The sequence below is a fragment of the Lathyrus oleraceus genome, chromosome 6 (genome assembly GCF_024323335.1).
Source record: "Lathyrus oleraceus cultivar Zhongwan6 chromosome 6, CAAS_Psat_ZW6_1.0, whole genome shotgun sequence".
Lineage (NCBI taxonomy): Eukaryota > Viridiplantae > Streptophyta > Magnoliopsida > Fabales > Fabaceae > Lathyrus > Lathyrus oleraceus.
Window position 1 is genome coordinate 16,836,603 of NC_066584.1, and position 14,531 is coordinate 16,851,133.

A 14,531-nucleotide genomic window follows, 5' to 3' on the forward strand; every position below is an offset into this window, starting at 1 on the left:
CACAATCTACAAGAAAGATCACCAGGTTCAAGAATAACATGTCTCTTAAGTAGAATCTCCCTAGTTGGGATCTTATTTTAGAGATGTTTATAAGATAAAATATCCACTTTAAAGGGGGCTTAACAACACCAACTAGAAGTCAAAGTATTAAATGACGCACTGATAGCATAAATATACTATAAAAAAATCACAATATTCAGAAACAACGAGTAGACATCACCCTCCTCAAGAAACCAACACCAAGGATCACACTCAAAAGAAACGATAATTCCCTGAATAACTAGGAGAAGGTCATCCACAAAGTCTTGCTCATAGTAAAAAAGAGGTATCCTCCTTTGAAAATTTCATACCATAGTCGAATTTTCTCAGCTACCAATCTCACTCATGTTATTCTTTTTGGGATTAGAGATATGATAAAATCAGTAAAAAGTAACTATAAGTGGAATGACCCCACCCATAAATCAATTTAGAAATAAACGAGCATATTAGATCCCACCTTTCACCTTAAGCCATCCACAAACCAATCAAAAGTGTTATTGGATTTAGAATTTATGAGAGAGGCCCTTCTCCACCAAGAAGAAACTGACAGAAGACTAGACACGTACCCCTATGTTGGAAGAGATAACTTGAATCCTATATCTAGCAGTCAATATATCATTTTAAACACTAGTGGCCTCTGAAATCAAACGTTAGTGCCATTTACCTATATGAGTATGGTTAACTATAGAGGTTACAAACTCTAAGACCATCACCCTTTTTGGGTTTACACACATTTGTCCATCTAACTAAGGAATCTTACCATTACCCTTGACCTCGTCCCACATAAATCGTCTCTAAATATGAACAATTCTCTTACACACCTTATGAAGAATTTTAAGGAAAGACAAAAAGAAAATAGGAATTGCATTCATAACAAAATTAAGAAGAGTCATTCTCTCCCCCTCCCCATGCTAACACATATATGTTTCCAAGCGAGTAAGCGCCTAGAAATCACATTAATAAGAGGTTCCCAAGTAGCCTTGAGAGAAAGGATAACTCCCACTGAAAGGCCATGGCAGTTTATAGGGAGGGATTGATAATAACAACTTGGGATGTCACTTGTTAAGTTCAATAACTGAGATTCACATTAATATCAATAAGTCTACTTTTAGCAAAACTAACCTAAAAACCAAAGGCACAATTAAGTCCCCTAAGGATATTTTTAATAGTCTAAAGATTCTAATCAATTTTTCGACTAGGATTAAAGCATCATAAACACACTGAATTCGAAGAACCTATCCTAAAATCTAACAAGAGATTAAGATTTACGGTCTGCGTGAGAAAATCGATAAGTCATTCAACGACCAAAAGAATAAGAAAAGGGGGTTAACGAGTGTCCTTGCTTCAAACCTCCATGAATACTTATCTCCTTAACCGAAGACTCATTAACCAAGATAGTCAAATTCCTTGAAAACACACATGCACGCATCCAAATACGCCACTTGTCAGAAAAACCAAAACTAACAAACATATAGTCCAAAAAACTCCAATTGAAAAGACATATGCCTTTTTAAAATCTATCTTAAAAATGAGACAATCTTTATTGGATTTCTTAACGTGGTTAACCAACTCATTCAAAATTACTACACCATCAAGCTAATTGAACGAACCAATCCATTTTGGTTTTACTTTAGATTTGATGAGAAACCATTGTAAAAATCTAATCAACCCGATTACTTTTTATTTGTTCATATTTATCTTTTTTCATAACTAAAATTAATCTAATTTGTCACGTCTTCTATGTGCCAAAAGGCTTGCAAATTTCGATTTATTTGTGAGTGAATTCACTAGATGGATCATATGCCAAATTATATTAAAGATGATTTTATACAAAATACACGTAATCTTTTATTTCTTCATACTTTAATTTAGAATTGTTTCTATTTTTGTTTTGTTTGTTTGATGTAGTCCTTTTTTATTATCTTTTGTGTAAATATCTTTAAAATTTTGGAAAACATTGGTAGGTTAGTCACATTTCAATAATGACAAAATAAATAGAAATCTATTTAATTATCATTCAACTCTGATAAATCTATCATAAAACTATATTTAATTATGATTTAATCCTAATAAATTTAAAATTTTGTATTATAGATTACCTTGCATATCCTCAAATACTACTCCTTTTGTGTTGTACACTTTTCTTTTACCCCAAATCTATCCATTTTATTTTTTTTATAATAATATTTTTAAGGGACTTTACTTTACCCAACTTTTTTCAAACTATTTATTTTTCTTTTTTATTTTAAATAATTTATTAAATGGCTGCAAATGATAGATGATTTTTTTTTGAGATGTCAACATAGTTATATATGTCAAGGCTTAAGGTGTAATGTTTTGTACTATTCATTTCTATAAACTCACTTTAAAGTCAATCAAATTCAGTTTATAAATAAATAATAATTATTACCACAAAGACATATTATATTAAATTGGAGAAAGATTCCATTAACTTGTTTGCTACTCTATTTTCTATTATGTTCGATTGTATATCTATTTTATTTTATCACACGTGAGTATAAATATAAAATTTATGACATATAAAACAATCAATTAATTTTGATAAGTAAGATTAAAATAAATTCTACTTATAGTGTCCAGTATTATTCATATTCATCTGATTTTTTTTAATTATATTATAAAAATAATAATTTTAAATGTATAAAAAAGTTAAAATAAAAGGTATGACTAGAAGTAAAAATACTAGTACTACACTAAAACTAAATATTTACGTATAAGTATGAATAAGGATGAATCAACCCATTCAGCCAAATTTGCAAAAATAAACTTCATTGATATAAAAAAAATCAATATTTCAATAATTTTACAAATTTTGAAGGGATGAGAGGTACATGTGAAAGTGAGAGCTCTAACAAATATAGGGCTTAACTACTTTTAGCCCAATTCAACCTAATTGAAAATTTTGTGGACAAGATTTTGTCCTTCCACCCTTTAGTTATATATGGCACCCCCTGGAGTAGTGTTTTACTTTATGATTTTTTACGTCTCTAAAAAATATTGTATGTTTTTTTAGATTTTTGTGAAATTTACAATTCTTTACTGGATTTTTGAGGAATTTCATGATTTTGTAGGGATTTATGAGTTTTTATCCGATATTTAAGGAATTCCATGAGTTTTTATCCGATTTTTAAAAATATCTACAAGTTTTTATCGGTTTAAAAAAACGGTGTGAAATCATATTTTTTATTGGATTTGAAATATCAGACGTTTCAAATATACTATCATATATTTGGAGGTTTTTTATGAGTTTTTATCGAATTTTTGAAGAATTTCATGAATTTTTATTGGATTTTTCAAAAATATATGAGTTTTTATCAGATTTTTTTGAAGAAAAAAATCTGATAGTGTTAACTTCATTTTTTTTTATCTATCGAATATGAACTATCAAAATTTTAAAAAATCCATAAAATTATAAAACATATTGAATTTATAAAAAATCTGATAGAGTTAACTTTGTCTTTTATAAGCCTACGATATATTAACAACGAGATATTTTAACTGTATTACCGAATTTTTTATATTTTACTACTTTTTTAGAGTGAACTTTGTTGATCAATTATTATTTGAAGATAAAGTAATAATGAAAAGGACAATTTAGCCAATACAAAAAATAGAGGGCGTGATTTGGGGTGGTAGGACAAAAATCTCAAAATATATTGCTCTGTGGTTAGATAAGGCTCTAACATAAACAATTTTGCTTTAAATAGTTAGAAACAAAACACTTTTTTTATTGCTTGAAAATGATTTAGTTTTTTCTTTTATGTTTTCCACCATCTTAATGAATATAAATAATATTTATTTCAGGCTAATCTATTTTCATCTTTGTGCCTCTGTATATTTTTCTATTCTTTTTTTCTTTTTATTATATTCACATACAATAATATTATTTTTCCAATCTTATTATGAAATTAATCTCGTAGGAACTAGTGAATCGAGTTAGATTTAGATGAGTGATTTTGGAAGAAGATATTTTGGATAGTGAGGCTTTCGTATGAAATTGACGAAGGATGTCACTTGTAAATACTATGACTCAACTCAGTAAATGAATAAGAAGTGAAAGGCACAATGATAAAAGGTGTGTATCTTTAATCTCTAACTCAAAGGCTTTGTATTGTTGTTTATGGGAGATTGAAGTTATGAAGAACATTATGAACATTGACAGTATTTATAATCCTATTTGTTAGAGGCGTTGTCTCAATCACAACCTCATTCTGACCGTTAATAGTTGGTATATAGGCATATTTGGACCATATACTATGATAGGCTCTGCCCGAAACAATTGTCTTCATCTAGTCATTTAGAGAGGTTGAATGGTGGGAATTGATGTTGATGGCAGAGATTTGAGGTTCAATTTGGAACAATACATTCACGTTGAGCGCCTTTCTTATGATTAAATTCATGTCAAGTTGGGGGTGAGTCGAACAAGGACTCTATGAAGGCCAAGACAAAATGAGAAGCCTTTAACTCTTATGCAATCCAATGAGGATTTATAGAAAAGCTGAGATTATAGGAGGAATATTTGCGTTATAGAAATTTCGAGGAGGATTTCTACCGAGAATGAAATAATACGAAGAATGTTTAGGTCACGAGAAAATGAGGAATATTTAAAATTGGGCAGACCAATGAGGATTTTCGTAAATATTGAGATAAATGAATATTAGTTCTTTGGGTCGCGAGTAATTTGATAAGAATTCTTGTAGAAACCGAGATGAAACAAGAAGTATTTAGGACGTGCGTAATTCAATGAGGATTATCATAGATATTTGTTGTGGGTTTTGTTTCCCACCCACATCTTGTCCATGATGGGTATTGTCAACTCAAATGCCTTTCTTGGCCGGTGACATGGCCTTAGGGTTTTCAAAATGGATGGTCTCATTTTGCCACATGTTACGTTGTAGAGGTCATTAAGTGGTTGCACCTTTAGATTTGTTGTGTTTGATTTGAGGTCATTGTCAATTGTTGGATCAAAAGGATTTTTTATGTTCCTTTCCTCTCATTAATACATTGAATTTTTTTTACGATTTCCATCTTTGTGGGACTACTTTCTTCACTTTTTAGCATTATTCTATAAGTTGGTTTTGTCCTTTCACTTTTTCTTCACTTTTCTTCGGTATTTGTTACAATGAAAGACAAACTATTTTTGTTTGAATGGATTATGTTCTCACCTAACTTTGTTGATATTATCTCGTTCACGGGTTTATTTTGTATGTTTTGACATTTTTGTCTTATACTATATTGGTGCTTTGTGTAACTTGGGCAATGGGTGATGATTTATTCCACCATAAATGATGGTTTCCACTCTTAGTGGTGGTTCATGCCAATGTGGATGGTAGTTGCTGGTGTTTAGGACTAATGGGTGGTCCTTGGTTCTCTCTTACTAGGGATTTGGTTTGACCATACACTAATGTCGGTGATGTGGTCCTCAAGGTAGGACATTGTTGTTTTTGCTTGGGTTTCCCCTGCACGGTGGATTATGCTTGTTTATGGATTTTTAACGTCCTTTCACCGAAAAGGTGGTGAAATAGTGGATTTAATAACATGTCAAATTCATTTTCTTCCTCCATTTATTTAGGTCAAGATTAGTAAGAAAACTTCACCCCATTAAAACAGAGATAAATATGTATGAGTTAGTATGGAGATATATAAATCAAAATAACTAGGTTGGCGCAATCTTCATCTTCTTGAATAAAATCCTAGAGAGTCCCACTTAATAACTGTTAAGATGATATTCGGGTATCTGAAAGGTACGGTTAACCTTGGCTTGTGTTACAGAAAATATAAATACTACAAGCTAGTGGGTTATTGTGATGTTGATTATGCTGGAGACAGATTTGAGAGGAAAATCACTTATGAAAGTTGTCAGCTTCTAGGAGATAACTCGATCTCATGGTCCAACAAAAGGCAATCAACAATAGCACTTTCAACTGCTGAAGCTGAATACATTGTAGCTTTTGGATGTAACACTCAGATGCTCTGGATGAAAAGTCAGCTAGAAGATTCCAAATATATAAGAGTAACATTCTTATACTCTTTGATAATACTTTTTCTATTTGTTTATCTAAGAATCCCATTTTGCATTCTAGAGCAAAACATATTGAGATAAAACATCACTTTATATGTGACTATGCTCAGAAGAGAATTTTAAATCTAAAATTTATTGATACAGACCATCAATGGACTGATATCTTTACAAAGCCCCTTGATGAAGATAGATTCATTTTCATTCTGAAAATTTTGAAAATGGACTTATGTCTAGAATGAAAAGGATTTTTTCTCAGAATGTTAATCTCTCAGAATTATCAAATGCGACTCTGAGACTTTTTTGGTTCTAAATGTGTGAGTCTTCTGAAGTGATAAGGTTTCATAAGTTCATATGTATCCAGTCAGAACTTGTTTGGTTAAATAAATCTGCTTTATGGATATTAAGCAATTTCACATTTAATAGCTGTCAATCAGTCTCGATTAATGGGACAGTTTAAAGACAATTGTCTTATAAAACTGAATCGGTTTTGATCTACTGATGTGACACGTTGGGTGAATAAACCTTGGGATTAGGTCAAATCTTCACGCTTTACCCCATTGTCAGATTTTTGATATATTCAAAAAAAATCATGATTGCAAAAACCTCTATTTAAACCCACTTCACACACTTTCGTTGTTATCACAATCCACACCTTCTCTTTTTGAGCTTAAAACTTTCAGCAAACCCTAAAACCTTTGTTCTTCGTCAACAATGGGTTCTTCACAACAATCTGGTCAACAATCTCAACAAGAACAAGCTCAACAATAAGGTGTTATTACTACTCAACAAACTGCTTGTGGTTCTTCTTATTCGTCACAACCAAAACCACAAATTCCTCATTTGCTACAAGTTGTTTCATCGAGATCTTATTTAGGAAAACTTGTTCATACCAAAGACGTTTACGATGCTCCTGAGGTTACTTTGTCTACTCTAGTAGAGAATCAGGAAGTGTTATGCGAAATCTTGGTTGAGTTCGACAATATGAAACACAATGGTATTGATCTTTTAACTAAAGTCAAAGTTCAAGGTTGGGAACCGTTTTTCAACCGTCTTCAAGGCCCAGTTTTCTATAATCTAGTTAGAGAATTCTGGATTCATGCAAAATTTTCTCTCTTCTAAGTTACTTATTTTGTCTTTGGAAATAAGATTTTGATTTAGGAGAAGCTTATTGCCAAACTCATTGGTCATGATAGGTCTGGAATAACTTGTGAATGAATGGTGGAAAAGAAATCCAATTTGGCTGACATCTCAAAAGTGATTTTCATATCTGGAAAACACTCTAGCAAGGTCAAGGATCTAAATCCAAAGCTAAAGGTATGGGCTAGAATTCTTCTGGGATGTGTTAATCACAGAAAATCTACAAACTCTTCTAACTATATCAACAGTGACCAGTAATACGTCATTTACTACATTGCTACTGGGAATAAGGTCAATCTCCTCACACTTCTCTTTCAACACTTAAGAGATAATATGAAGGAAACCATAGATGGTAGTAGAAAGATGAGGAAATATATTCCTCTTGGTAGGCTGAGCTCAGACATTCTGATAGAGAGCAAATTGATTGACTCTTTAATAGATGATCAATTTTCCAAAGGTATGCAACCTCTAGTTGGCAGGATGCTTAACACCAAGGGTCTTAAGAATATTGGCATCATTATTGATGTGATAAACCCTTATGCTAAAATACCCAAGGAAGTTATCCACAACAGAAGGATCCCTTTGGAAGATTTTCCTATCTTCTCAAAGCCATATCCTCTGAAAGATGTGGTAGAATTTCTGGAGAAATGACATGCATATGTTATTGTTGCAGCTTTTGAAATTACTTATAATAAGAAAAAGAGGAAGATTTCTAAGAAGAATTATGAGAGAATATCCAAGAAGCTTAAGGCTTCTACGGAGACTCTAGATACTTCTACTGAAGAATCTATAGCTGCTGAAGCTATATCTGCAGGAACTACTTCTAGTAAGTCTGTTCCTTCTGAAACTCGCCTACGTACTATTGATAACAATTCATCCATTCCATCAAACAAACTCACTTCATTTATCCCATATCAACATACTTTTTTACAAGTTCACTTCCTCCCATTATCTGCTCCCCAAAATACAAATACAAATGTCACCATTCCACATCCCTCACCATTACATTCTGAAATTCTAACCTCCTATCTCACACCTAATATTGTTTTAGTTGAAAGATTAATGCACAATATATTGTACATAAGTCAATTAAGTGACAATGGTTATGACATTATTTGCAATCAAAAGTATTGTAAAGCTGCCAGTCAAAAGGATGGCTCATTTCTTTTCAATGGAAAGAGGAAGAAAACATTTATAAGATAAGACTTTCTGATTTGAAATGTAAAATGTCTTATGTATGTAAATGAAGAGAAATTGATGTGGCATGGATGATTGGTCCATGTTAGCATGAAGAGGATTTCTCAGCTAGATAAGCTTAGTTTAGCCAGAGGTCTGCCAAAACTGAAGCATGTTAGAAAGGCAAGTTTTCTAAAACTTCTTTCAAAGCTAAAAATGTTGTTTCAACCTCTGGACCATTGGAACTTCTGCACATTGACTTGTTTGGACCAGTGAAAACGACCTTTTGTAAATGGTAAAAAGAATGGACTTGTCATTATTGATGAGTACAACAAATGGACATGAGTGAAATTTCTTAGACATAAGGATAAGTCACATTTTGTGTTCTCTACCTTCTGCTCCCAAGTGCAAAATGAGAAAGATCTCAGAATTGTAAAAGTCAGAAGTGATCATGGTGGAGAATTTGAAAACAAAGTTTTTGAAAAACTGTTTGATGCTAATTGCGTTTCCCATAATTTCTCCCGCCGTAGAACTCCTCAATAAAATGGAGTTTTAGAGAGGAATAATAGGACTCAGCAAGAGATGTCCATAACCATGATCAACGAGACTAATGTGGCCAAGCACTTTTGGGCAGAGGCAGTCAACACAACATGTTATATTCAGAACAAGACCTCTATAAGACATATTCTAGATAAGTCTCCTTATGAATTGTGGAAGAGTCTGAAGCCCAACATTTCATATTTTCATCCTTTTGGATATTCTTATTTTATGTTGAACACTAAGGAGAATCTGAGCAAGTTTGATTCTAAGACATAAAAATGCATCATGTTAGAATACCCTGGACGCTCAAAAGACTATAAAGTATATACCATTAGTACATAGATTGTTGAAGAATCAATCCATGTCAGATTCAATGCTAAACTTGACTCTAAAAAGTCAAAGCTAGTTGAGAAATTTGCAGATCTTGAGATCCACTTATTCAGGTTATGAAGGAAATGAAGGAGAAGAGTGATCCAAAACGCAGCGGAATTTAAAATTTCTCCTTTAGTGATCCTTACGAATGAGCATGATCAGTGATAGAAATGTTACCTCTTGTGGCGATTGTAATCTTTGATGTAGATCTACGGAGCGATCACGAACGTTGAACGATGACAACACCTCTACTCAGTCCACATGAACGGATTCCTTCAATCTCAGTGCTAGATGCTACAAATGAAGGCTTTTAGTGAGTGTGTGTGTGTGTGTGAGAGAGAGAGAGAGACGAAATTGCAACTGCATAAATGCTTCTACACAAGGGTTCTATTTATGGAACCACTTGTGTGGGATGCAAGCTAAAAAAAGCCCACTCAAGTGTATGTAGCCCATATCTTATAATATGCCAAAATCACTTAAGCGCGTGGTACCTTAACATATTTCGTATTCTACTTAAGTACATTGTATCTTACGATGTTCTACAATTCACTTAAGTGCACCATACATTACGGTATTCCTTAGTTACTCTATCTCTCATCAATCCGTCCTTTTGTGTGTGACCCTGTAGGTTTTCGCGGCATTGGCAATTATATTAAATCACATATTTAACATAATAAACAGTGAGCGGTATCTAGCAACACATAACTGCTACCCAAGACACGAAAATGTCATGTGATCTGACAAATCCTTTTGTGATAATACTTATATGTCTATATTGAACACAAGGCATAGACCGTTTCATCCTTGTCCAGTTCAATATTGGGCCCATAGACATTTATCCTGTTATGCAGGATGGACAAATTCCATCTAGGTCACTCATGTCCCTTAGCATGCTTCGTGGAGTACCCATCAACTGTCTTTATGGTCATCCAGTTACGGAGAATGTTTGATCAACAATAAGGCACTCGACTCTACATCTAGGGTCCATAGTGGTTTAAGGTCGAAGGGTGGTATACACCATTATCACCATGAGAATAACTTATGACACTTTGCATAACATTCTATATAGTATTCTCATAGCGGGTCAATCTAGTATAAATATTACTCTTAATATTCATACCTATGTTTATGACCTGATAACTCCTTGTCCATGATCTATGAGATGTGATCATCAGTCTATATACATAATAGTCTTACTGCTTTAATGTTATCCCACTTCACAATAAAGCTCGACTATGGATACTTTAAGAATAGTGTCCTTATGTTTAATGTGATCTCATGATTAAGTCACACTTGATACATTAAACGGACTATCTATTCTAGGGACTTTATTAGACAAACACAATAAAGAAGAAGCCTTTTATTATTAATAAATAATTCGATACAAGTACCAAAAGTATTGGCCTCTAGGGCTTACACCAACAGGAAAGACTTCAGGAGCTAAAACAAAAGACTATGAAGGTCCTCAACCAGAAGCTGTTAAAGCTCAGACTCCTCTGATAAGGCACAAACAGAGATCTTCACATTCTAAAGAATTGATTATGGGAGATAAATTTGAACCTGTCATAACCAGATCCTCATTCAAACCTTCTGAAGAAACTCTTAAAGGTGTGGTGTCCCTGATACAACCTATATCAATTGATGACGCACTTTTGGACCCATAATGGATTCTGGCCATGCAAGACGAATTTAATCAATTCTCCAGAATTGACGAATGGGATCTGGTGCCAAGATCCAAAGGAAATCATGTTATTAGAACAAAGTGGGTATTCAGAAACAAGCTGAACGAACAAGGAAAGGTAGTAAGAAACAAGGCTCGAATTGTAGCACAAGGTTATAGTTAGCAAGATGGGATTAACTTTATAGAAATATTTGCACCAGCTTCTAGGTTAACATTTATTTGTCTCTTAGTTTCCTTTGTTGTTAATCATAACATCATCTTGTATCAAATGGATGTTAAAAGTGAATTTCAGAATGGTTACACTACTGAAGAAGTGTGTGTACACCAACCCCCTGGTATTGAAAATCCTAAAAATCCATATTTTGTTTTCAAACTTAAGAAATCATTGTATGGTCTAAAACAAGCTCCTAGAGCATGGTATGAAAGACTACGAAATTTTCTCTTAGAAAATGATTTCACCAGAGGGAAGGTTGATACAACTTTATTTTGTAAGTCATTCAAAAATGATATCCTTGTTGTTCAAATTTACGTTAATGATATCATATTTGGTTATGTTAATGCTACTTTGTGCAAGGAATTTGCTAAGTCTATGCAGGCAGAGTTTGAGATGAGTCTGATGGGAGAACTCAAGTTTTTCTGTGGATTTAGATCAATCAAAGTCCAGAAGGAACGTACATCTATCAGAGCAAGTACACCAAGGAATTTTTGAAGAATTTTGATATGTCATAATGCAAGATGTCAAAGACTCATATGCATCCTACATGTATTCTTAAAAAGGATGAGGTAAGTGCTAAGGTATAACAGAAGGTATACATAGGTATGGTTGGTTCTCTCTTATACTTGACTACTTCTAAACCTGACATTTTGTTTAGTGTCTTTTTGTATGCTCACTTCCAATCATATCCTAGAGAGTCCCACTTAACAACTATTAAGAGGATCTTCAGGTATCTGATAAGTACGATTAACCTTGGCCTATGTTATAGAGAATCTAAAGACTACAAGCTAGTGGGTTATTGTGATGTTGATTATGCTGGACACAGACTTGAGAGAAAAATCACTTCTGGAAGCTGTCAGTTTTTGGGAGATAACCTAATATCATGGTGTAGTAAAAGGCAATCAAGAATAGCACTTTTAACTACTGAAGCCGAATACGTTGCAACTTTTGGATGCATCACTCAGATGCTCTGGATGAAAAGTCAGCTAGAAGATTTCCAGATATATAAGAGTAATATTCTTATATTATGTGATAATACTTATTCTAATTGTTTATTTAAGAATCTCATTTTACATTCTAGAGCAAAATATATTGAGATAAAACATCACTTTATAAGTGACTATGTTCAGAAGGGAATTTTAAATCTAAAATTTATTGATATAACCATCAATAGGCTGATATCTTTATAAAACCCCTTGCTGAAGATAAATTTATTTTCATTATGAAAATTTTGAAAATAGACTTATGTCCATAATGAAAAAGATGATTTTCTAAGAATGTTAATCTCTAAGAATTATCAAATGAGGCTCTAAGTTTTTTTTTTGTTCTGAACGTGTGATTCTTTTAAAGTGAGAAGGCTTCATAAGTTTAGATGTATCCGGTCAGAACTTGTATCCATGAACAGGTTGATATCTTTATAAAACCCCTTGCTGAAGATAAATTCATTTTCATTAAAAAAGATTCTCTTAAATCAATTTTCATGAAAAAAATTGAAGTATGTTTTTCATTTTGTACAATTTTGACTACTATAAAATATACATTTGGCAACATTATTTTACTATGGTTATTCAGTTCACCGTTGTAATATCTCAAATTGGAAGCGCCTGATTTTTATTTTATTTTATTAGAAGACATTTCATTACGGTTGTGTAAAATAATTGTGGTGATAAATTAAGTGTTACTAGCTTTGAATCTCATCATCAATATTTTTCCATTTTTCTTATTAAAAAAAGCGTGTGTCCTTTAAATTCATAAGTTAAACAAAAATTGAAAAATGTTAAAGTACGGTTCTATTTATCTACCACACTAACCTGTTTTGTATTTCACTATGGTTGTTCTTAACAACCGTGATGAAAGACTTTCTTGTCAATTAAAACAAAATACATTCTAATTTATTTCCTTCATAACATGCCCTAAGCGAACCAGGCAACGCCAATAACAAACTTTTCATCTTCACCATCTTTATTCATTTGGAACGAAATTTTTCACCATCTTAATTTTGTGTTCACCATTTTCATTCATTTGGAACAAAAATATTCACCATCTTCGTTCATTTGGTCTCTTCCTCCTCTTCGAAGTATCATGCATTACTTTTCATGGCTGATGTTCATTACTTTTATTTCTTTTTTGTTGATTTTATCGTTACTTTTTATGGCTGATTTTCATTGCTTTCATTGTGTTTTTGGAACCTTATGTTCATTTTATTCCCCGTTCATAATTAATTGCATTTTTTGTTGGTAAATATTATATTATTGTGATGGATATGCTTATGTTTTAGGTTTAGCATTATATTATTGTTATGGATATGCTTTAGGTTTAGGTTTTTAAAAAGGGGCATGCATTTGTGAGATTCAATAGCAATCAATGATGGGGAGTTGTGTCAAAAGAGAAAAACAGTTTCTCTTCCTTACGACCACCTTGAAACACAAATTGAGGAAGCTTCCTTGGTATAAATGGGTTGTCATTACAAGCAAGAAAAATAGTCATCTAGACATATCCTATTCTCAAATTTCAGATCATTCTCTCAACATGAATCAAGATCAAGCTAGTGACAGCAAACTTGTTCAAGAGATTGAGGCTTTAAAGGAGGTTATTGATATGCTGAAGTTATGGTTGACAAAGTCAAGAAAGTCAAAGTTGTTAGGGATCTGTAGCGGTAAATTCATGATCATCAAGCTATGGATAAGCTAGAGATCAAATAACAAGAGTCGCCACCGCGCTTTTATTGTTTCCAAGGGAAAAAGGAAAAAGTACGAACAAAACCCAAAAGTAAGAAGTTTTCAAATCAAAACTAATATAATTTCAGAGACTACAAGTAAGGGGGTTGGTTACACAGAGGGAATGTCTTAGCACCCAAAGTGTCCTAGGTACTCCTAGAGAGCCCTTTTTGTGTCCATATGTATTTGGTACAAAAATGATGTTTACAAACAAATAAAATGGGGGGATGAGAAAAGAGTTCATTGATTATGTTTTTGTGTTTGACAAGACCTTCGGACTTGTGCCTACGTACCAACATAAAAATGAGGGATCAAAACCTTGTAGTTCGTGATACAAATTTCAAAGTGGATGCATTGCTTTTAACAAAATTTAAATTTGAAAGACATAAAGGCCTAAAAATGGTTTGAATGAGTTAGTTTTTTTGGCTTTTTGAAAGTTAAGTCAAGTATAGTTAAGTTTATTTACAAGTTTGATTTAAGAAAATAAATTTGAAAATGCAATGGCATAAGGCCAAAGTTTTTATCTTTTTGTAAAATGGTCAAAGTTTAGAACAAAATAAGTTCAACCAAAGAAGGTTTTGAAAAAGGAGGGAGATATTTTAAAATTAAAGA